The sequence below is a fragment of the Nerophis ophidion genome, linkage group LG02 (assembly GCF_033978795.1).
Source record: "Nerophis ophidion isolate RoL-2023_Sa linkage group LG02, RoL_Noph_v1.0, whole genome shotgun sequence".
Taxonomy (NCBI): domain Eukaryota; kingdom Metazoa; phylum Chordata; class Actinopteri; order Syngnathiformes; family Syngnathidae; genus Nerophis; species Nerophis ophidion.
Window position 1 is genome coordinate 57,935,084 of NC_084612.1, and position 24,219 is coordinate 57,959,302.

The 24,219-nt window shown below is 41.6% G+C and overlaps 1 protein-coding gene across 4 annotated transcripts in view; it reads right to left on the reverse strand.

Annotated features, from left to right (window-relative positions):
* The window catches only part of LOC133542939 (receptor-type tyrosine-protein phosphatase gamma-like), a 797,325-nt gene that overhangs the window by 274,134 nt on the left and 498,972 nt on the right, over positions 1 to 24,219 (reverse strand). Inside the window, exon 1 of one of the 4 annotated variants that reach the window (XM_061887247.1) lies at positions 10,885 to 11,242. The exons of the other annotated variants lie outside the window; for them this stretch is intronic. The gene's annotated coding sequence lies outside the window, so the exon portion shown is untranslated. Of the gene's footprint in view, positions 1 to 10,884; positions 11,243 to 24,219 lie in introns of those variants that run through there. 4 annotated transcript variants of the gene reach the window in all.

Genomic DNA, 24,219 nt, shown 5'->3' on the forward strand with positions numbered 1-24,219 from the left:
ATTGATATTCTGTGTGCCACACACACACACACAAACACACACACACACACACACACACACACACAGCAGGCCTAGACAGGAGGACAGAGTGTAGGTACACAGAGCATCAGAGGGTCAAATGTGCGAGAAAATGAGAGCAGACAGTGTTGACAAACAATGTTGCAAACTTGTGTGGGAATCGCAGGTGCAGAAAACACAAAAGAAGAATCCCTGTGCGATGCAGAAACTGGCAGATAAATTTTCCGTGCAACGTTCATGTTGTTGTTACTCAGCCAGCGTTTGTGTGTCTGATGCACCCGTTGTATTTTATGCCTTTTAATGCCTCACAATCAAACACTTTTATGTAAAACTACTGAACAGAGGTTTATTGGGCTAAGGTAAACAGCTTTTCAGTATTTTAACATAAAAGTGTTTGATTGTAAGTAACAACAATATGAACATTACACAAGGGTTAATTGCTGATACTGAATTGAGTTGTTTTCTACTTCATAGCCGAATGAAGGGTTAACTAAGAAACTGCATGTTCCACAATTCAGTGCGGCAAACCGGATGTAAAAAAGACCGGGACCAGGTGCATTGTAGTTGTTGAGATTGATACGAATGAATGAAAGACAGATGATAACAATATAAAAATACAGTTTTGTATCCCCATTGTTTTCTTATATAAAGTACCACTTTATTTACACATTTCAGACGTCCTGTCCAATACTTTGATCGTAGTTAATCCACACCATGATCATGTGGTCACCTAGTAGTTGTGTTTTCATGCCACCGGCCGGCCTGGATCTAACATTACACTTACCCAAGCTTTTAAAGGCCTACTGAAACCCACTACTACCCACCACGCAGTCTGATAGTTTATATTTCAATGATGAAATATTAACATTGCAACACATGCCAATACGGCCTTTTTAGTTTACTAAATTGGAATTTTAAATTTCCCGGGAGTTTCACCTTGAAAACGTCGTGTAATGATGACGTGTACGCAAGACGTCACGGGTTTTTAGGAAGTATTAGCGCTGCGCACACACACAGCTAAAAGTCGTCTGCGTTAACCGCATAATTACACAGTATTTTGGAGATCTGTGTTGCTGAATCTTTTGCAATTTGTTCAATTAATATTGGAGAAGTTAAAGTAGAAAGATGGAGTTGGGAAGCTTTAGCCCTTAGCCACACAAACACACGGTGATTCCTTGTTTAAAATTCCTGGAGGTGAAAATTTAAAATGGATCAGAGCGGTCAAGCGAACATGAATCACGACGGAATGTCAACCAGCAGGTTTCGGTGAGAAAATTGTGGTTAAAAAGTCGCTTCTTAAAAGAGAAAAGCTGAGCTTGTGCCGTCCATAAAGCTGCCGTCGACTCCCTTGAGACACTGGCGTCAAGACACCCGTGGAGACACACCTCCGACTATCAGGTACTGTTAAACTCAATAAAACACTAGCAACACAATAGAAAGATAAGGGATTTCCCAGAATTATCCTAGTAAATGTGTCTAAAAACATCTGAATCTGTCCCAATGCAATCGCGTTTTTTTTTTTTTTTCTAGTCCGTCGCTATCAATATCCTCAAACACAAATCTTTCATCCTCGCTCAAATTAATGGGGAAATTGTCGTTTTCTCGGTCCAAATAGCACTTTTTGTTGGAGGCTCCCATTAAAATCAATGTAAATATGTGAGGAGCTATCACCATGTGACGTCATCGTCTGCGATTTCCGGTAGATGCAGGGCTTTTCTCTTAGCACCGAAAGTTGCGAACTTTATCCTGGATGTTCTCTACTAAATCCTTTCAGCAAAAATATGGCAATATCGCGAAATGATCAAGTATGACACATAGAATGGACCTGCTATCCCCGTTTAAATAAGAAAATCTCATTTCAGTAGGCCTTTAATGTCATTTTGGGAAAGAAATGAAGTAACTTCAAATGTGGTTTGAACCTCCTGACATCACACTAGCTTTTAGTCTCACCTTGTGCTGAATGGTAAAATAAGCCAGCGTTGTATTCCACGACGGGTATTTTCTGTTGCTTTTGAGTAAATACAGAGATATTCCACAAATGCTTGTATGAACATTGAACTTGAACTTCCGCTCATGTTCAATTTATGTAAAGTGTGCGTCTTTGTGATATTAGGAGTCAAACACAGGCCGGAAAAAAAAAATGTACTCAATAAAGCATTAGTATTTCAGGGGACGCAGGAGATAAAGCGAGTGCACACTGGAGTGAAAAATCAGAGAGTCTGCAGTCCAGACACTCAAATGCATCAATATTATAGATGGTTCCAACAAAGACGTGTGGGCAGATTTCAAAGCTAACATTACATCTCACCAATAAGCATCCATTCCATGATGTTATACCAGAGTGTAATCTCAATGAGAACATGTCTCTTTTATCTGGTAGTTCATCAGTCACTTGTGATCTGCATAATTTACCACCACAAGAGATGAGGATTTCATATTCACACGTTTAAAGGCCTACTGAAACCCACTACGACCGACCACGCAGTCTGATAGTTTATATATCAATGATGAAATATTAACATTGCAACACATGCCAATACGGCCTTTTTAGTTTACTAAATTGCAATGTTAAATTTCCCGCGGAGTTCCTTATTGGAAACGTCGCGGAATGATGACGCGTGTTTGTGACGTTATTGGTTGGAGGGGACATTTTAGCCCAGCACCACTTACGGCTAAAAGTCGTCTCTTTTCATGGCGTAATTACACAGTAATTTGTACATCTGTGTTGCTAAATCTATTGCAATTTATTCAATTGATAATGGAGACTATAAATGAGAATGCTGTTGGTGGAAAGCGGTGGGTTGCAGCTGCCTTTAGCACACGAGACACAGCCGGTGTTTCTTTGTAGTGAAGCTTTAACACAGAGCGGTCAAGCGAACATGTTTCTCTACGTCAACCAGCAAGATGGGAAAATTGTCGGCTCTTACCGGAGACTTCAGTGGATTATGGGACATTCTCCTGTAGCTGTGATCTTGGCTCCTCATCGGCTTCTCTCTGAGACACTAGCGTTCACTGAAGCCATCCGACTTTCAGGTATGACTTTACTCATCTAATCTCACTAAAATACTATTAACACAATAAGCAGATAAGGAATTTTCAAGAATTATCCTAGTAAATGTGTCTAATTACACCTGAAACGCTACCAATTCCGCCGCCCGAAGCCGTCACTTTTTTTTTTTAGTGCCTCACTCTAACTTTCCTCATCCACAAATCTTTCATCCTCGCTCAAATTAATGGGGAAATTGTCGCTTTCTCGGTCTGAATAGCTCTTGCTGCTGGAGGCTATGATTATAAACAATGTGAGGATGTGAGGACCCCTCGCACCGGTGACGTCACGCGCACATCGTCTGCTACTTCCGGTAAAAGCAAGGCTTTTTTATTAGCGGTCAAAAGTTGCGAACTTTATCGTCGATGTTCTACTAAATCCTTTCAGCAAAAATAGGGCAATATCGCGAAATGATCAAGTATGACACATAGAATGGAACTGCTATCCCCGTTTGAATAAGAAAATCTCATTTCAGTAGGCCTTTAAAACATTTCTCTAATACAGTTAAAGGTTTTCAAATGATTTTTTTTTTTTATATATTGATATACAAGGTATAACCTTGACAAAAAAAATGATTCTGCCCGAAAGGATAAATGTGTTTAAATGTGTATTCAACTTGGCTATACTTGTACATAATGCAACTACAGTAAGGTCAAAAGCTGCAGAGAAATATTTGAAGGATAACATCAATGAAAATCCTTGCAGATACACATTAAGTCATGACAGATTGATGCAAAATTGTGTCAGTGATGGGCGAGCTACTTGGAAAACGGAGTAAACTTAACTACCAGTTACTCGGGATTAAATGCAGCTAAAGTACTGGAGAAATTATCCCCAGAGATCTGTAGCAAGCTACATACATCAACACTACATATTAAATTAACACTCATTAGCTCCACTGATCCCCGTTTGAACATATACGGCAGGGACCCACATAAGAGAAGATGGCTCCAGCAGTGATTATTATCACCCATTTTAATTTTAAGGACCCTCAGTTGGCATGCATTAAGCTCCAAATCCCCATTTACTGACATTTCTTTCTATGGGCCTACATGTATAATATACATTTTATTGTAACCAAGAGTCCATTCATTCATTTTCTACAGCTTGTCCCTTTTGGGGTCGCTGGAGCCTATCTCAGCTGCATTCAGTCGGATGGCGGGGTACACCCTGGACAAGTCGCCCTCATCACAGGGCCAACACAGATAGACAGAAAACATTCAAACTCACATTCACACACTAGGAAACAATTTAGTGTTGCCAATCAACCTATCCCCAGGTGCATGTTTTTGGTGGTGGGAGGAAGCCGGAGTACCTGGAGGGAACCCACGCAGTCACGGGAAGAACATGCAAACTCCACACAGAAAGATCCCAAGCACAGAATAGAACCCCAGACCTTCGTATTGTCACAAACCCCTCTCCCACCGTAACCAAGAGTGTACAAATAAAACCAAATGGAGCTCATAAGGGTCTATTACTATTAAAGGCCTACTGAAATGAGATTTTCTTATTCAAACGGGAATAGCAGGTCCATTCTATGTGTCATACTTGATCATTTCGCGATATTGCCATATTTTTGCTGAAAAGATTTAGTGGACAACATCGACGATAAAGTTTGCAACTTTAATAAAAAAGCCCTGCCTTTACCGGAAGTATGTGCGCGTGTCGTCACGAGTTGCAGGGCTCCACACAATTTCACATTGTTTATAATGGGAGCCACCTGCAGTAAGAGCAATTCGGACCGAGAAAGCAACAATTTCCCCATTGATTTGAGCGAGGTTGAAAGATCCGTGAATTAGGATATTGATAGTGAAGGACCAGAAAAAAAAAAAAAAAGTGATGCTCCGGGCGGCGGCAGTGTGAGCGTTTCAGATGTAATTAGACACATCTACTAGGATAATTCTGGAAGATGTCAGGAATGTGACATGGATTTATTTTGCTTCTTCTACACAAAGGATGATTCGAACGGGCGAGACGTGAATGTAAGTACATGGTTTTTATTTATACACTATAATACAAAAAGGCAAAACAAAAAGCACGCTCGGTGGCGGATAATAATCTATGCTGAAACTTAGAACAAAAACAGCACAATGGCAATAGTATCTACAAAACAAACAGAAGATACTATAAAAGGCACATGGCAAACCAAAAACTAGCACTGAGGCATATGTGATCGGAAACGCGGATGCCGAGCGGGGCTAAAAACAAAGCAGAAGGCTAATCCCCACAGAACACCACTTTCCTCCATCCCGAAGACGGATTTAGATGGAAAATGCGAGACTACTGGTCTGGGTAAGGAGTCTGTTAAATTAGAACAAGTTTTTTCTGCTTTGAGTGTTTCAGAGTTAGACATGTGTTTTACTGAGGTGGCTAACTATGATGCGTGCAGTTTATCAAAGCAACAAACAAACAATCGGAAAATCCCCGTTACTGAGGTGGCTAACCATGATGTGTGCAGTTTATCAAAGCAACAAACAAACAATCGGAAAATCCCCGTTACTGAGGTGGCTAAACATGATGCGTGCAGTTTATCAAAGCAACAATCAAACAATCAGAAAATTCCTGTCGTATCAATTCCTAGATATGGTCGTAACTATACTAAATGCACTGGGCATAATAAACACAACATTATTAATATTGCTACTACGGATAATTTGATCAAAAACTCCCTAAAACAGCCCACTACCTATAATATAGTTTTTTTAAACATAAGATCATTGTCTCTTAAAACGTTGTTAGTTAATGATATTATCAGAGACAACAATCTTAACGTCATCGGTCTCAGCGAAACCTGGCTTAAACCAAATGACTTTTTTGCGCTAAATGAGGCATGTCCTCCTAACTTTACACATGCGCATATTGCCCGTCCGCTCAAAAGGGGTGGGGGGGTTGCACTAATATACAACAAAAACTTTAACCTTAGTCCTAACATAAATAATAAATATAAATCGTTTGAGGTGCTTACTATGAGGTCTGTCACACCGCTGCCTCTACACCTGGCTGTTATCTACCGCCCCCCAGGGCCCTATTCGGACTTTATTAATGAATTCTCAGAGTTCGTTGCTGATCTAGTGACACACGCCGATAATATAATCATAATGGGGGACTTTAATATCCATATGAATACCCCATCGGACCCACCGTGCGTAGCGCTCCAGACTGTAATTGATAGCTGTGGTCTCACACAAATAATAAATGAACCCACGCATTGCAACGGTAATACGATAGACCTAGTGCTTGTCAAGGGCATCACCGTTTCCAAAGTTACGATACTCCCGTATACTAAAGTATTGTCTGATCATTACCTTATAAAATTCGAGGTTCAGACGCATGTTCGTCAAACTAATAATAATAATAACTGCTATAGCAGCCGCAACATTAATACAGCCACAACGACAACTCTTGCTGACCTACTGCCCTCGGTAATGGCACCATTCCCAAAGTATGTGGGCTCTATTGATAACCTCACTAACAACTTTAACGACGCCCTGCGCGAAACCATTGATAACATAGCACCGCTAAAGTTAAAAAAGGCTCCAAAAAAGCGCACCCCGTGGTTTACAGAAGAAACTAGAGCTCAGAAATTATTATGTAGAAAGCTGGAACGCAAATGGCGCACGACTAAACTTGAGGTGCACCATCAAGCATGGAGTGATGGTTTAATAACTTATAAACGCATGCTTACCTTAGCTAAAGCTAAATATTACTCAAATCTCATCCACCGTAATAAAAACGATCCTAAATTTTTGTTTAGTACGGTAGCATCGCTAACCCAACAAGGGACTCCTTCCAGTAGCTCAACCCACTCAGCTGATGACTTTATGCAATTCTTTAGTAAGAAAATTGAAGTCATTAGAAAGGAGATTAAAGACAATGCGTCCCAGCTACAACGGGGTTCTATTAACACTGACACGATTGTATATACGGCGGATACTACCCTCCAAAATACTTTCTCTCGTTTTGAGGAAATAACATTAGAGGAATTGTTACAACGTGTAAATGGAATAAAACAGACAACATGTTTACTTGACCCTCTTCCTAGGAAACTGATCAAGGAGCTCTTTGTATTATTAGGTCCATCAGTGCTAAATATTATAAACTTATCACTCTCCTCGGGCACTGTTCCCCTAGCATTCAAAAAAGCGGTTATACATCCTCTTCTTAAAAGACCTAACCTCGATCCTGACCTCATGGTAAATTACCGACCGGTGTCTCACCTTCCCTTTATTTCAAAAATCCTTGAAAAAATTGTTGCGGAGCAGTTAAATGAACACTTAGCGTCTAACAATCTATGTGAAACCTTTCAATCCGGTTCAGGGCAAATCACTCCACGGAGACAGCCCTCGCAAAAATGACTAATGATCTATTGCTAACGATGGATTCTGATGCATCATCTTTGTTGCTGCTCCTCGATCTTAGCGCTGCTTTCGATACCGTCGATCATAACATTTTATTAGAACGTATCAAAACACGAATTGGTATGTCAGACTTAGCCCTGTCTTGGTTTAACTCTTATCTTACTGATAGGATGCAGTGTGTCTCCCATAACAATGTGACCTCGGACTACGTTAAGGTAACGTGTGGAGTTCCCCAGGGTTCGGTCCTTGGCCCTGCACTCTTCAGCATCTACATGCTGCCGCTAGGTGACATCATACGCAAATACGGTATTAGCTTTCACTGTTATGCTGATGACACCCAACTCTACATGCCCCTAAAGCTGACCAACACGCCGGATTGTAGTCAGCTGGAGGCATGTCTTAATGAAATTAAACAATGGATGTCCGCTAACTTTTTGCAACTCAACGCCAAAAAAACGGAAATGCTGATTATCGGTCCTGCTAGACACCGAACTCTATTTAATAATACAACTCTAACATTTGACAACCAAACAATTAAACAAGGCGACACGGTAAAGAATCTGGGTATTATCTTCGACCCAACTCTCTCCTTTGAGGCACACATTAAAAGCGTTACTAAAACGGCCTTCTTTCATCTCCGTAATATCGCTAAAATTCGCTCCATTCTGTCCACTAAAGACGCTGAGATCATTATCCATGCGTTTGTTACGTCTCGCCTCGACTACTGTAACGTATTATTTTCGGGTCTCCCCATGTCTAGCATTAAAAGATTACAGTTGGTACAAAATGCGGCTGCTAGACTTTTGACAAGAACAAGAAAGTTTGATCACATTACGCCTGTACTGGCTCACCTGCACTGGCTTCCTGTGCACTTAAGATGTGACTTTAAGGTTTTACTACTTACGTATAAAATACTACACGGTCTAGCTCCATCTTATCTTGCCGATTGTATTGTACCATATGTCCCGGCAAGAAATCTGCGTTCAAAGGACTCCGGCTTATTAGTGATTCCCAAAGCCCAAAAAAAGTCTGCGGGCTATAGATCATTTTCCGTTCGGGCTCCAGTACTCTGGAATGCCCTCCCGGTAACAGTTCGCGATGCCACCTCAGTAGAAGCATTTAAGTCTCACCTTAAAACTCATTTGTATACTCTAGCCTTTAAATAGACTCCCTTTTTAGACCAGTTGATCTGCCGTTTCTTTTCTTTTTCTTCTATGTCCCACTCTCCCGTGTGGAGGGGGTCCGGTCCGATCCGGTGGCCATGTACTGCTCGCCTGTGTATCGGCTGGGGACATCTCTGCGCTGCTGGTCCGCCTACGCTTGGGATGGTTTCCTGCTGGCTCCGCTGTGAACGGGACTCTCGCTGCTGTGTCTTGGATCCTCTTTGGACTGGACTCTCGCGACTGTGTTGTATCCATTGTGGATTGAACTTTCACAGTATCATGTTGGATCCGCTCGACATCCATTGCTTTCCTCCTCTCTAAGGTTCTCATAGTCATCATTGTCACCGACGTCCCACTGGGTCATTATTGTCACCAATGTCCCACTGGGTGTGAGTTTTCCTACCGAGGATGTCGTGGTGGTTTGTGCAGCCCTTTGAGACACTAGTGATTTAGGGCTATATAAGTAAACATTGATTGATTGATTGATTGATAAATAAAGAAGTATTACGTGGCGTGGTCAAACAAACAGCGTGGCAAAGCATGAGGGTAAGAAAAGTAGGTGCGTGGTCATGAGTATTCAACACAGTCCAGTAGGTAAAGAAGCCAGGCCGAGGAAAGGAAAACAAATAACTTAAATACTGCTGTGGTAATTAGAACCAGGTGTGAGAGGCTGAAGAACGGGGCGTGACTAAGGGGACCAGGTGGAAACTAATGGGTTGGCATGGAAATAAACAAAACCAGGAAGTGCAAAACGTGAAGCAAGAGTCCAAAAACCAAAAAAAACGTGACCAAACATAAACCTGATTTACAGGCATGACAGAAGATCCCTTATTTGCTTATTGTTTTAATAGTGTTTTGGTGAGATTTTAAAAATTGTAAAGACATACCTCGAGGTTGGATGGCTGCGGTGAACACGCAGTGTCTCAGAGAGAAGCCGAGGAGCCAAGCTCACAGCTGCCTTTTTTGACGGCTGCTGCAGGACGACGAAAAATCCACTGATGTCTCCGGTAAGATATATGTCACAATTTCCCCAACCAAAAACATGCTGGTTGACGTAGAGAAAACATGTTCGCTTGACCGCTCTGCTTCACAACAAACAAAGAAACACCGGCTGTGTATCGGTGCTAAAGACAGCTGCAATCCACCGCTTTCCACCAACAGCATTGTTCTTTATAGTCTCCATTAATAAATCAACAAATCGACAAAGATTTACCAACACAGATGTCCAAAATACAGTGTAATTATGCGGTTAAAGCAGACGACTTTTAGCCGCGAGTGGTGCAGCGCTAATATTTCCTGACAGTCCGTGACGTCACGCGTATGCGTCATCATTCCGCGACGTTTTCAACAAGAAACTTACGGGCAATATAAAATTGCAATCTAGTCAACTAAAAAGGCCGTATTGGCATGTGTTGCAATGTTAATATTTCATCATTAATATATAAACTATCAGACTGCGTGGTCGGTAGTAGTGGGTTTCAGTAGGCCTTTAATTGTCGATCATTTAACTGGGGAGACCCTGCAACTCCCTCTGGGGGTCCCCATACCCCACTGTATTCATGTATTTTTGTTTGCCTTTTCTTTGGCCCACCTCTATAATGCTAATAAATGTCTTCGCCGACAGTAAATATAAATAGTGGCTTTTTAGATCTTGACAAAAAAAGTGTTTGTTGTTTGGGAACATTTAAATGGTAAATGGGTTTTACTTGTATCGCGGTTTTCTACCTTCAAGGTTCTTAAAGTGCTTTGACACTATTTCCACATTAACCCATTGGAATACTTTTTTTTTTTTTTTTCTTTGTCATGAAAAAGGGACGTTTTTGTCATGAAAAAGAGAGGTTTTTGTGGTTGGTGCACTAATTGTAAGTGTATATTGTGTTTTTTATGTTGAATTAATAAAAAAAAAAAAAAAAAAAAAAATTAAATGAAAATGAATGAAAAATTATTCTGCGGCCCAGTACCATTTGGGCCACGGCCGGGTACCGAGACGCAGCCCGGTGGTTGGGGATCACTGCTCTAACCACCAAGCCACTGAGTAAATTTGTGTTTAACGACTTAGATGTTGAGAACAGTTTGGATGTTGATTTACCAAGTAAACAAATGAAAAACGAAGGTTTCCGGCGTCGTGTTTTTCTAAACGCATACATGTGTCTAAATACGGCCAAGGTGAGGCATTATTGATTTTCCTAGACGTCGTCTTAATTGATAAAGGACATTTCGACAAAAGCATGTTGGTTGTGTTTTTGAGGCGTCAGCTTGAAACTTCCCTCCTTCGTTCAGTAATGATTTTGCCTCCCACCTGGTATCAATGAATCTGTGACGCTCGGGTTGCATGTCGGCGATTAGTGCCGTGTTCCCAAGATGCAGAAGACCGAGGAGGCAACGTGCAGGTGAAAGTAGTTCATGTACCTCAACAAACAAAGATGAGTGCTGTTAAGAAGGCGCCGAAGCATAGGGAAGGCTATGCAAAGACAAAACTAAAACTATCAGGTTGCAAAACAACATAACGGAATGCTGGAACACAGCAAAACTCATGGCAGGTGGAAAGCGTGTCCACATGAATGACTATCCCTTCCAACGAAGGTAACAAAAGGCTTAACTTAGATAGTCTTGATTGCCAAAAGCAAACAGGTGTGTGCAAGTGCTCCAGGACAGAAGGGAAGGTGCACGGGGGAAACACCAGCGAAACCGGAAGAGCTGCCAAAATAAAGCACAGGGCAGGAACTAAAACACTAAACCAGGAGAACACCAACAAGTCATGACAGAATTAAACAACGGATTCCAGGACGTTTTGGAAAATCTAAAAAGTCCAAAGTGACGGTAGGGTGGAGGGAGGACTGTGGCTGTTCTAATGACTCCACCTGTTTTACTTTCCTGGTTCTTGGGGCGCCTTGTCATTATATCACAGGGGTACACCTCCGGTCAAGAAGCCAAAAAGGAGCTAAGCTCTAGCCACACAATAAGGCATGTCATTTGTGGGGGGACTTGAGAGATGAGTCAAATGATACATTTCCACCTACTCAGTGGCCTTGGGGTTACAGTGTCTGTCCTGAGATTGGTAGGTTGTGAGTTCAAACCCTGGCCGAGTCATACCAAAGACTAGAAAAATGGAACCCATTACCTTCGTATTTAGCATCAAATCAAATCAACTTTATTTATACAGCACATTTAAAATGTACCACAGGGGTAGCCAAAGTGCTGTACAATGGGCGGGTTAAAAGATAATGCGAGAACTGAGCAAACAACACAACACAAACAGAACATGATAAAAAATAAATTTATAAAACATAAAACAGATCCACAGCAGGTGTATAATGGGGCGCCATTGCAGGATTTAAAAGCCAAGGAATAAAAGTATGTTTTTAGGAGAGATTTAAAACAGGAAGAGAGGAGGCTTGTCTAACACTCAGAGGTAGGTCGTTCCAGAGCTTGGAATTGGGGTTAAAATCACCAAAAATGATTTCTGAGCTGCTGCTCACTGCTCCCCTCACCCCCAGGGGTGTGAACAAGGGGATGGGTCGAATGCAGAGGACAGATTTTTACCACATATTATGGTACTTTAACTTAAACTTAACTCATGTTGGTTTGAACCCCTGGATGGAGAAACTGGAATTCCCGTGCAAATAAAAGCCCTTTTATTGGAAAATACACACAAAAGAGCTACCAGACACAGGGATCAGAAGGAAATATATGCAGTGTGTCAAGAGCAAAGCAAAATGATCCAGCCCGTCTGTCAGAGAACAGAGCTGGTATAAGAAGCATCCTGATTAGCGACGGGGGACAGGTGAGGAAGCCAGCACTCAGAAGAAGGAAGTGGTGGCAAATAGAGGAAAAATAAGAGTAAAGGATAGGAAATACAAACAAATACAATAAACTAATTTTGTAACGATACCAATATTTTTGGTACCGGTACTAAAATAGTTTTCTGTACTTTTATTTTTAAAGGGGACCACAAAAAAGTGGCATTGTTGGCTTTATTTTAACATTAAACATATATATTTTATTATTGCAGTTAAGTCCTTAAATAAAATAGTGAACATACAATACAACTTGTCTTTTATTAGTAAGTAAACAAGCAAAGGCTCCTAATTAGTCTGCTGACATATGCAGTAACACATTGTGTCATTTATCTACCTATTCTTTTGTCAACGTTATTAAGGACAAGTGGTAGAAAATGAATTATTAATCTACTTGTTCATTTACTGTTAATATCTGCCTACGTTCTCTTTTAACATGTTCTATCTATACTTCTGTTAAAATGTAATAATCACTTATTCTTCTCTTGTTTGATACCTTACATTAGTTTTGGTTGATACCACATATTTGGGTATCAATCCGATACCAAGTCGTTACATTGGTCATATTCAAAGTCCTCATGTGTCCAGGGACATATTTCCTGAGTTTATAAACATAAAATATGTTTAAGAAAAACAAAATAAGATGTTTTTATGCCAAAAAATACAGATTTAAACATATTAGTATCGACTACATACGTGTCTGTACTTGGTATCATTACAGTGGATGATAGGTGTGGATCCTATAATGGTGTTTGTTTACATTTTGATGCCGGTGAGCTACGGTGTGTGGTGAAGCATGTTTAGCTATTCCTCATCCTGCAGGAATGATACTTGTAAGAAACATACTTTATTTGTCGCCACGGAGACCAGGATTAGTTTTTTCGAAGTAGCTGAAACACTGCTGACTGCGGATGGATGTTCGCTGCTAGCTAGCTAGCCATGTCTTAAAGAGGAACATTATCACAATTTCTGAAAGGTTAAAACCAATAAAAATAAGTTCCCGGTGACTTAATTTATATTACGAAGTTTTTCTCAATATTTTACCCGTCACGCAATATCCCGAAAAACGACTTCAAAGTGCCTGATTTTCACCATCGGTATATCCACCCGTCCATTATCCTGTGATGTCACAGCGTGAAACCACCAGAAGCAAACATGGCGGATAGCACAGAAAGGTATAGCGATAGTAGCTCGGATTCAGACTCGGATTTCAGTGATTCAACAGATTACGCATGTATTGAAACGGATGGTTGGAGTGTGGAGGCAGTTAGCGAAAACGAAATTGAAGAAGAAACTAAAGCTATTGAGCCATATCACGACAGACAGTGGCACGGCATGAAGCGAGGACGAATTCGGCGATCGCCTTCTAACTAACGATTGGTATGTGTTTGTTTGGCATTAAATGTGGATGGAGGAAAGGCTGGATGCAGATATAGCTACATATGAGGCATAATGATGCAATATGTACATACAGCTAGCCTAAATAGCATATTAGCATCGATTAGCTCACAGTCATGCTGTGACCAAATATGTCTGATTAGCACACTCCACATAAGTCAATAACATTAACAAAACTCACCTTTGTGCATTCATGCACAACGTTATAAATCTGTGGGAGAAAATGAGACAGAAAAAGAAATGGCATAAATCACGTCTTAGCCAAGACATCTAGATGGTTTACCTCGCTGGTCTGCGGGAACAGACTGCCGTCGTCCCTGAATAGCTCACGCATTCCGCAAATTCAGTGGTGGTCTATTTTCCAATATTGCAGATTTCTTTGACTTTATCGTTGGAAATGCATCTGTCTTTGAGTGTCGCAGGATATCAACATATTCTTGCAATCTCTGTCGTAGCATAGCTGTCGTTGGTAAAGTGTGCGGAATAAACGAGGGACTTTCGTATCTTTTGACCACCGTTGCAACTTGAATCCGTCTCTGTTCGTGTTGTTACACCCTCAGACAACACACCGACGAGGCATGATGTGTCCAAGGTACACGAAAACAGCGAAAAAACGGAAAATAACGTCACGGGTGAAAGGTCATCACTCCGACAGGCTATCAATTGAAAGCGTTTAAATCGCCAAATTCACCGTTTTAAAGTTCGGAAATCGGTTAAAAAAACTATGGTCTTTTTTCTGCAACATCAAAGTATATATTGATGCTTACATAGGTCTGGTGATTATGTTTCCCTTTAAAGCACCCTCTTCCTGAGGGCCTTTCAGTGTTATAACTTCACCTTTATCTTTAACAAACGAGGGACTTTTGCATCTTTTGACCACTGTTGCCACTTGAATCCGTCTCTGTTCGTGTTGTTACACCCCTCCGACAACACACCGACGAGGCATGATGTCTCCAAGGTACGGGAAAACAGTCGAAGAAACTGAAAATAATGTCACGGGTGAAAGGTCATCGCTCCGACAGGCTATCAATTGAAAGGCGTTTAAATTGCCAATTTTACCCTTTCAAAGTTCGGAATCGGTTAAAAAAACATATGGTCTTTTTTCTGCAAGATCAAAGTATATATTGACGCTTACATAGGTCTGGTGATAATATTCCCCTTTAAAGCACTGAGGGCCTTTCAGTGTTATAATTTTCCCTTTATCTTTACTTTTTAAGCCAAAATGGGTCCTTTCTCCCTTTTCTGTCTACACACTGTGTCTGCTTGTAAGTACTCGGTGTGTGTGCGCTGCCGAACATGCTCCTCTGCTCGTAAACGAGCAGAGGGGTGCGGGCGGGACCGGTACCTTTCAGAGACGGTTGTGTACCGAAAATTATTCAATAGTATCGCGGTACTATACTAATACCGGTATTCAATACAACCCTACAATAAACTAATAACTGTCACGTGAGATCATGACAACAAGCACTGGCCAACACACTGCCTCGCACCACAATTATTGACCGCGCACACCAGCTGACCAATCACCAGTCAGATGCGCCAACAAGAAGTTGGATGCAGACGGAGGGAAGAGTTGGCCTCCAAACTGCAATATTCATCATGAGCAAATAACGGAAAGCAAACTCCAAACAAGGGAAGCCACACCGCAGTCACACGGTGCATTACATCGACACGGGTTTAAATCTCAAAGCCTTCAGGCATCCTACTTCCTGGACGGCCACAGGGGAGAACATAGTACAGTCCGCCTGAAGGGAGCGGCACACATCAGAATAAGGACAGACAAGGCATCAAATATGGTGAAGACAGCACAGCTAAATCATTGAAGCAGACTTCAGTGTTCGGGACACCGCCTACATCTTTTCCATTGGTACGTCTATTAGTATTATGGCGTTAAAGTTTAAGTACCAATGATTGTCACACATACACTAGGTGTGGCGGAATAATTCTCTGCATTTGACCCATCACCCTTGATCACCCCCTGGGAGGTGAGGGGAGCAGTGAGCAGCAGCGGTGGCCACGCCCTGGAATAATATTTGGTGATTTAACCCCCAATTCCAACCCTTGATGCTGAGTGCCAAACAGGGAGTTAATGGGTCCCATTTTTTATAGTCTTTGGTATGACTCGGCCGGTATTAGAACTCACAACCTACCGATCTCAGGGCGGACACTCTAACTATTAGTGTGTGTGTTTATGTGTGTAAACACGCTGGAAAAAGGGAAAAAGATAATGTGGATGTGTATGTTTATTCCAAAGTTGATAACCTTGTATCACACAAGGCAAATTGCATGAAATACGTGGTTGTTATGCTATTTTATATTACAGGACATTAGGGTTGTACAATATACCGGTACTAGTATAGTATTGCGGTACTAATACATTAAAAAAAAGGTACTATACTCTGTTTGAAAAGTACCGTTTCCCAATGTTTATTTTATTTATTTTTTTGTAACGGACATGGCATTGCTGGGTTTACGATCAGAGGAGCGTGTTTGGCAGCGCACACGCACAGAGTACTTACAAGCAGACATGGAGTGTAGACAGAAAAGGTAGAATGGACGCATTTTGGCTTAAAAAAACTAAAGATAAAGGTGAAATTATAACACTGAAACGCCCTCAGGAAGAGGTACTCTAAGACATGGCTAGCTAGCTAGCAGCCAACATTCATCCGCAGCCGGCAGTGTATACTTTAGCCCAGTGTTTTTCAACCACTGTGCCGCGGCACGCTAGTGTGCCGTAAAATACGATCTGGTGTGCCTTGGTTGATGATCTAATATCACCTATTTGGGGTAAAAAATGTTTTTTGCGAAGCAGTAAGTGTGTTGTTGTTGACTGTCGGTGTTGTCTAGAGTAACCGTTTAATACTCTCCCATATCAGTAGGTGGCAGCCGGTAGCTAATTGCTTTGTAGATATTGGAAAGAACCGGAGGCAGTGTGTAGGTAAAAAAGGTATTTAATGCTTAAACAAAAAAATAAACAAAAGGTGATTGCCCCTAAGAAAAGGCATTGAAGCTTAGGGAAGGCAATGCGGAACAAAACTAAAACTGACCTACAAAGTAAACAAAACCAGAATGCTGGATGACAGCAAAGACTTACTGCGGAGCAAAGACAGCATCCACAAAGTACATCCGTACATCACAATCAACAATGTCCCCACAAAGAGGGATAATCCATCCATTTTCTACCGGTTATTCCCTTCAGGTTCACGGGGGGCGCTGGAGCCTATCTCAGCTACAATCGGGGAGAAGGTGTCGTACACCCTGGACAAGTCGCCGCCTCATCACAGAGTAAAAACACCTGAAATATTCTTGATTGCTAAAACAAAGTAGATGTGGGAAATATCGCTCAGAGGAAGACATGAAAATGCTACAGGAAAATACCCCCCAAAAAATAGGAGCGCAATACAAGAACAAACACTACACACAGGAAAACAGAAAAAAAGTCCAAATAAGTCAGGGTGTGATGTGACAGGTGGTGATAGTACACCTACTTTGAGACAAGAGCAATAGTGATAGTCATGCTTTAAATTAATAACCAACTATTGCCACGATTACTTTTTACTGTCAACTGAGTTTCGTTTTTTTAGTGATTTCTGCAGGTGGTGTGCGTCCGCATTTTTCCAACGCAAAAAATGTGCCTTGGCTCAAAAAAGGTGGAAAAACACTGCTCTAGCCTTTAAATAGACCACCATTTTAGACCAGTTGATCTGTCTTAGAATAATTATGTATATATTATAAATGATAAATGATAAATGGGTTGTACTTGTATAGCGCTTTTCTACCTTCAAGGTACTCAAAGCGCTTTGACACTACTTCCAAATTTACCCATTCACACACACATTCACACGCTGATGGAGGGAGCTGCCATGCAAGGCGCCAACCAGCACCCATCAGGAGCAAGGGTGAAGTGTCTTGCTCAGGACACAACGGACATGACGAGGTTGGTTCTAGGTGGGATTTGAACCAGTGACCCTCGGGTTGCGCACGGCCACTCTGCCACTGCGCCACGCCGTCCCTATCACACCACTTTTATGCTTAAAACCCCTTGCTATTGTCAATTGTGCCAAAGTGGTATTTTTCTTTGTCTGTGCAAAGCTAGCAATCCAAAAGATTGCAAGCCAGTCTCGTATCAGAATCTGTGTCCAGGAACGGCCTGCTGACTGCCAAGGCCGAACACCGCCGTGACGCAGACGGAGCAGAGACAAGGCGATATCACCAGTGCCAACACATTTGCAATTCTTGTATAATGATGTATTGTGTCTAACTGGAGCTGTCGAGATTACCACCTGCCCTTAACGACAGCTGAAGTGGTGTAACCAGGGACCTCCTAAATAAATAGAGCAAGAATGTGGGCTTGACTTTAGAGCAAAGTTTGGATCTCTAACTAGAGTACAGCCTAAATAACGTCTTTCCTTAATTGAGGGAAATTTAACTCTGTCTCTGCATGATTCCTTGCTTATCATCTGTTTTAATAGATATCATCAGTGTTTGAACCTGACAATCTGCCATCTTTTTTTCTGCTCTGCCCACCTCTACTGCGTGGAGAGGTTTTTAGGTGACCACAGATGAGGCGCTAGCTGTTCAAAGTCAGGACCCGGGGTGGACCACTCATCTGTGCATCAGTTGATGACGTCTCTGCACTGCTGACTTGTCTCCACTCAAGGTAATCCCCGGCTGGCCCCACCCTGGACTGGACTCTCACACTATAATGATAAATCCACGATGGACTAGACTCTCATGCTATTATCTTAGATCCACTATGGACCGGACTCTCACACTATTATGTTAGATCCACTATGGACTGGACTCTTACACTATAAACTGGATCCACTTACGTCCATTGCATCAGTCCCCTCCAAGGTTTCTCATTGTTATCCCTTTAGGTTGAGTTTTTTCTTGCCCTGATGTGGGATCTGAGCCGAGGACGTCGTTGTGGCTTGTGCAGCCCTTTGAGACACTTTGATTGACTGATTGATATCCTGTTCACCATACGTTTTTAGTGAGTTTATTCATTTTGTATATGAACGCTGAAGCAAAGTAAGTTTGAGATGACACCAAGAGAGGCTATGGAAGAGGAAGTTCAGTGATAGGAGTGCTTGATGCCGCTCCTCAAAACAAATGGTGGAGATTAACGTCCCAGAAACCAATCCAACTAATTCACTACCACCCCAACTCATCGAAAACCTGCCAATGTAAACCGTGTTGACAGAAAACTACGAACGCTACCCCAGGGACTATCTAACGTACGGGTTTCTTACCCTTTTAGACCTCGGAGCAAAACTTTTCCACTCTTACTCTTGATTCTATTCATATTCAATACTTATATCTAACCTACTTACTGTTTAACAGGATATAATCCTATCAAAAGATATAAAATGTATGTGTTAATCCCGAAGATTAGTATCAGAGTTTAGGTTAGGCCAGGGGTCAGCAACCCAAAATGTTGAAAGAGCCATATTGGACCAAAAATACAAAAACAAATCCGTCTGGAGCCGCAAAAAATTAAAAGCCATATTATATTACAAATAGCCCGCGATCCTTAATGCCAGCAACACGTGACAAAGAAGTTGGGAGAGGTGGTAATAAATACTGATAAAGTTGAGGAATGCTCATCAAACACTTATTTGTAACATCCCACAGGTGTGCAGGCTAATTGGGAACAGGTGGGTGCCATGATTGGGTATTAAAACAGCTTCCCAAAAAATGCTCAGTCTTTCACAGGAAAAGATGGGGCGAGGTGCACCCTTTTGTCCACAACTGCGTGAGCAAATAGTCAAACAGTTTAAGAACAACGTTTCTCAAAGTGCAATTGCAAGAAATTTAGGGATTTCAACATGTATGGTCCGTAATATCATCAAAATGTTCAGCGAATTTGGAGAAATCACTCCACGTAACCGGCATGGCCGGAAACCAACATTGAATGACCGTGACTTTCGATCCCTCAGACGGCTCTGTATCATAAACCAACATCAATCTCAAAAGGATATCACCACATGGGCTCAGTAACACTTCAGAAAACCACTGTAACTAAATACAGTTGGTCGCTACATCTGTGAGTTCAAGTTAAAGCTCTACTATGCAAAGTGAAAGCCATTTATCAACAACATCCAGAAATGCTGTCGTCTTCTCTGGTCATTTAAGATCATCTAAGATGGACTGATGCAAAGTGGAATAGTTTTCTGTGGTCTGACGAGTCCACATTTCAAATTGTTTGTAGAAATATTCAACATTGTGTCATTGGACCAAAGGGTAAGCGAACCATCCAGACTGTTATCGACGCAAAGTTCAAAAACCAGCATCTGTGATGGTATGGGGGTGCATTAGTGCCCAAGGCATGGGTAACTTACACATCTGTGAAGGCACCATTAATGCTGAAAGGTACATGTAGGTTTTGGAAAAACATATGCTGCCATCTAAGCGCCGTCTTTTTCATGGACAATGCCAAGCCACATTCAGCATGTGGTACAACAGCGTGGCTTCGTAAAAAAACAGAGTGCAGGTACTTTTGTGGACCGCCTGCAGTCCAGACCTGTCTCCCATCGAAAATGTGTGGCGCATTTTGAAGCGTAAAATACGACAGCGGAGACCCCGGACTGTTGAACGACAGAAGGTCTACATAAAACAAGAATGGGAGAGAATTCCACTTTCAAAGCTTCAAAAATTACTTTCCTCAGTTCCCAAACGTTTATTGAGTGTTGTTAAATAAAAGGTGATGTAACACAGTGGTGAACATGTCCTTTCCCAAGTACTTTGGCACATGTTGCAGCCATGAAATTCTAAGTTAATTATTATTTGCAAAAAAAAAAAAAAAGTTTATGAGTTTGAAAATCCAATATCTTGTCTTTGTAGTGCATTCAACTGAATATGGGTTAAAAAGGATTTGCAAATCATTTTATTCCGTTTATATTTACATATATATATATATATATATATATATATATATATATTTTATTGTTGCCTTTATTTATTTATTAGATGCCTTTTTACTGAATATGCACAAGCACTGTTGTGATATTATAAGATCATGCATTTTATACTGTATTTTGTTTGTGTTATGTACTGTATGAGATTGTAGGTCTACTTGGATGTTGGAGTCTGCAATGAAGCTTGTTGATGACAACAGGAAGTCTAACTAGGAAAATAGAAGCATAGACAGGTAACTAAAAACTACAACAGAAAAAACACAAAACAACTCCCAACCTGGCATGAGGGATCTGTTCTGGATGCTTTGTGAGCGGAAAACAAAACCATTCCAGTAAGTCTCTATGACTTTTTGCCATCGAACAGTGATCAGAAAATACGGGCCTTGACAGAGCGCCTTGGACTGACTCCATGCTTGTCATCCAGTGTCTCCAGGGACATGTCCGTTCCTTCAAGATGAAAATGTAAAGGAGGTGTCCCTGACCCTGCTGAGCGTGATACAAGACTTGGCATGGCAGGAACTGATGCCCCCGAGGGACTGCCAGATTTGAAGTGACACGAGCAGAGCCTTGTGTGAAAACCAAATGTACCATATGGAGCACATGTCCTTCGCTAACAGCCCAGAGCGAGGACTTCAAGAAGGTTTGATGCGATCTTCGCTATCTCTTTCCATGTAAGGTACTCAAGTGAGTTAAAAATTCACTGGCCTGGTCAAGGCTGGAGAAAGGTTGTCCGTCAAAAAAAGGTTACACAATGTAGTCTTTCATAGCCATCAAAGCTACCGATTGAAAGTGCAGGGTCAGGGCTGCGATACAAAGGTACTGTTATGTTCGGAGCTCACTGCAACCTTGTCAGGTATAGGCTCACCTTCTATAGCCTGGATTTGAGAGGGTTTCTAGTAAAAGGCCTGAATAAATTTTTCTGTGAATGTACAAGATCAACATGGATGGCAAATACAAGGGAGACTGAAGGTCTTAGGACAGATCTGGGCGTTAAGCATTTAAATTTGGCCTGCCAGACATTCCCAAATATATTTTTTTAGATCTTCAAGATGGAAAGTGTAGCTGCCATTATGATGTGCAGTGATGTTTTCTAATGACTGTACGTTTAGAACAATACAAAGCATTTCATTGGTTGGAATCTGCACTTTTGCATGATAAACTAGTCACTATGGTATTTCAATTAGTTACTATTGTCATCTAATTAGTTGCTATGGTAATCTAAGTCACAGCAGCTCAAACGAGGCACCAAGCAGTGTGGGCGGGGAGCGTTTCCACAGAGTGTTAACAGAGCCTGAAATGCGGGAGTCAGGGACAGACGCGGCAGGGCATTTTTCTAACAAAGTTCTAAAGCAGGGGTGTCAAACTCAAATACAGAGTGGGCCAAAATTCTAAACTGAACAAAGCCGCGGGCCAATGTTGAACAACTTAACCTTTTAATAGGGACCCAAGCAAGTTTTGCATTGCATATTGAACAAGCTTGGCTTATATAACTTTAAAGTGACATGCAAAATCGAGTTTTGTTGGTAGCGGGGGTGTATATTGTAGCGTCCCGGAAGAGTAAGTGCTGCAAGAGATTCTGGGTATTTGTTCTGTTGTGTTTTTGTTGTGTTTCGGTGCGGATGTTCTCCCGAAATGTGTTTGTCATTCTTGTTTGGTGTGGGTTCACAGTGTGGTGTAACAGTGTTAAAGTTGTTTATACGGGCACCCTCAGTGTGACCTGTATGGCTGTTGACCAAGTATGACTTGCATTCACTTGTGTGTGTAGAAGCCGCATATATTACGTGACTGGGCTGGCCGCTGTTTGTATGGAGGAAAAGTGGACGTGACGACAGGTTGTAGAGGATGCTAAAAGCAGTACTTTTGAGGCACGCCCCCAATATTGTTGTCTGGGTGGAAATTCAGGAGAATGGTTGCCCCGGGAAATTTTCGGGGGGGGCACTGAAATTCGTGATTCTCCTGGAAAAATCCGGAGGATTGGCAAGTATGAGAATTAGCGTTGAATGCGGTGATACAGCGGCACCGCCAATGTATAATACCGGCGGGCCAGCTCTAATGTTAATTTATTATTGCCTCAAGGGCCAAATGAAATTACACGGCCAAATTTGGCCCGCGGGCCAGAGTTTGACACCCATGTTCTAAAGCTTAGTGATATATCAGATGTATCAGGTTGTAGCTGGGTTTATTTAACCCTTCGATGTAACGTCTGGTCGGCATAGCGATGCCGTGTTTGTTTCCTCAAGGATGCGTCGGCAAGAACACAGCATAAGGTAAGATGTGAATGATTTATTAAGGTAACAAAAACAGGCTAGAAACAAAAACACTGGTGCTAACAGAAAAACAAACCAAGGGCGCTAGCATAGAAGCTAGGAATAACAAACAGAAAACTAGACTTGGCACGAAGGCACACAAAAGGGAGAAACAAATCATTAGCGTGAGAGCGAGAGTAAAAGCTAAGGCGTAGCGTGAAAGCTAGCGAGAATATATACGTACAGAGAAGTAGTCAGTCGTCACTGTTGCTCAAAGGCAAATTAGAATCCCAGAATGAATAACGAAAAGGGGCAGGCTTATATATGGCAGTAATCAACTGTAACAGGTGTGCGGGAACCGAGAGTAGCAGGTGAAACTAATAAGAAACCATGGAAACAGACTAAACAGGAACTAAGCAGTCAAATGACGGCGAGTGATACAAAGCAAGGAAACAAAACAACAAACTGTGAAGATGAGAACAGCGGATCGCAACATTCGAGTTCATATTTATCTGTGTTTGTTGCATTTTGTTGCGTTTCGCTTGATTGTAAAACATGTCGATGGAGAGGGGAGGTGACGTTCATATGTTGTCAATATTCAATGTTTTATCCTTCATAGTTAATATTGTAAATCCCACATTCTTTATTTTCACGTAGATTCTAGGTGTCTCATTCAGTAAAAAATAAATTAAAAAAAACATTCCGTTTATTTAAAGGCCTACTGAAACCCACTACTACCGACCACGCAGTCTAATAGTTTATATATCAATGATGAAATATTAACATTGCAACACATGCCAATACGGCCTTATTAGTTTACTAAATTGCAATTTTTGATTTCCCAAGGACTTTTTTCTTGAAAACGTCGCGTAATGATGACGTGTACGCGTGACGTCACGGGCTGTTATGAATATTAGCGCTGCACACACACACAGCTAAAAGTCGTCTGCTTTAACGGCATAATTACACAGTATTTTGGACATCTGTGTTGCTGAATCTTTTGCAATTTGTTAAATTAATAGTGGAGAAGTCAAAGTAGGAAGACGGAGTTGGGAAGCTTTAGCCTTTAGCCACAAAAAACACACGGTGATTCCTTGTTTAAAATTCACAGACGTGAAATTTTACTATGGATCACAGCGAATATGGATCCCGACCGAATGTCAACCAGCAGGTTTCCGTGAGAAAATTGTGGTTAAAAAGTTGCCTCTTACCGGATATCAGCTGAGCTTGTGCCTCCCGTACAGCTGCCGTCGACTTTCCTGAGACACTGCGC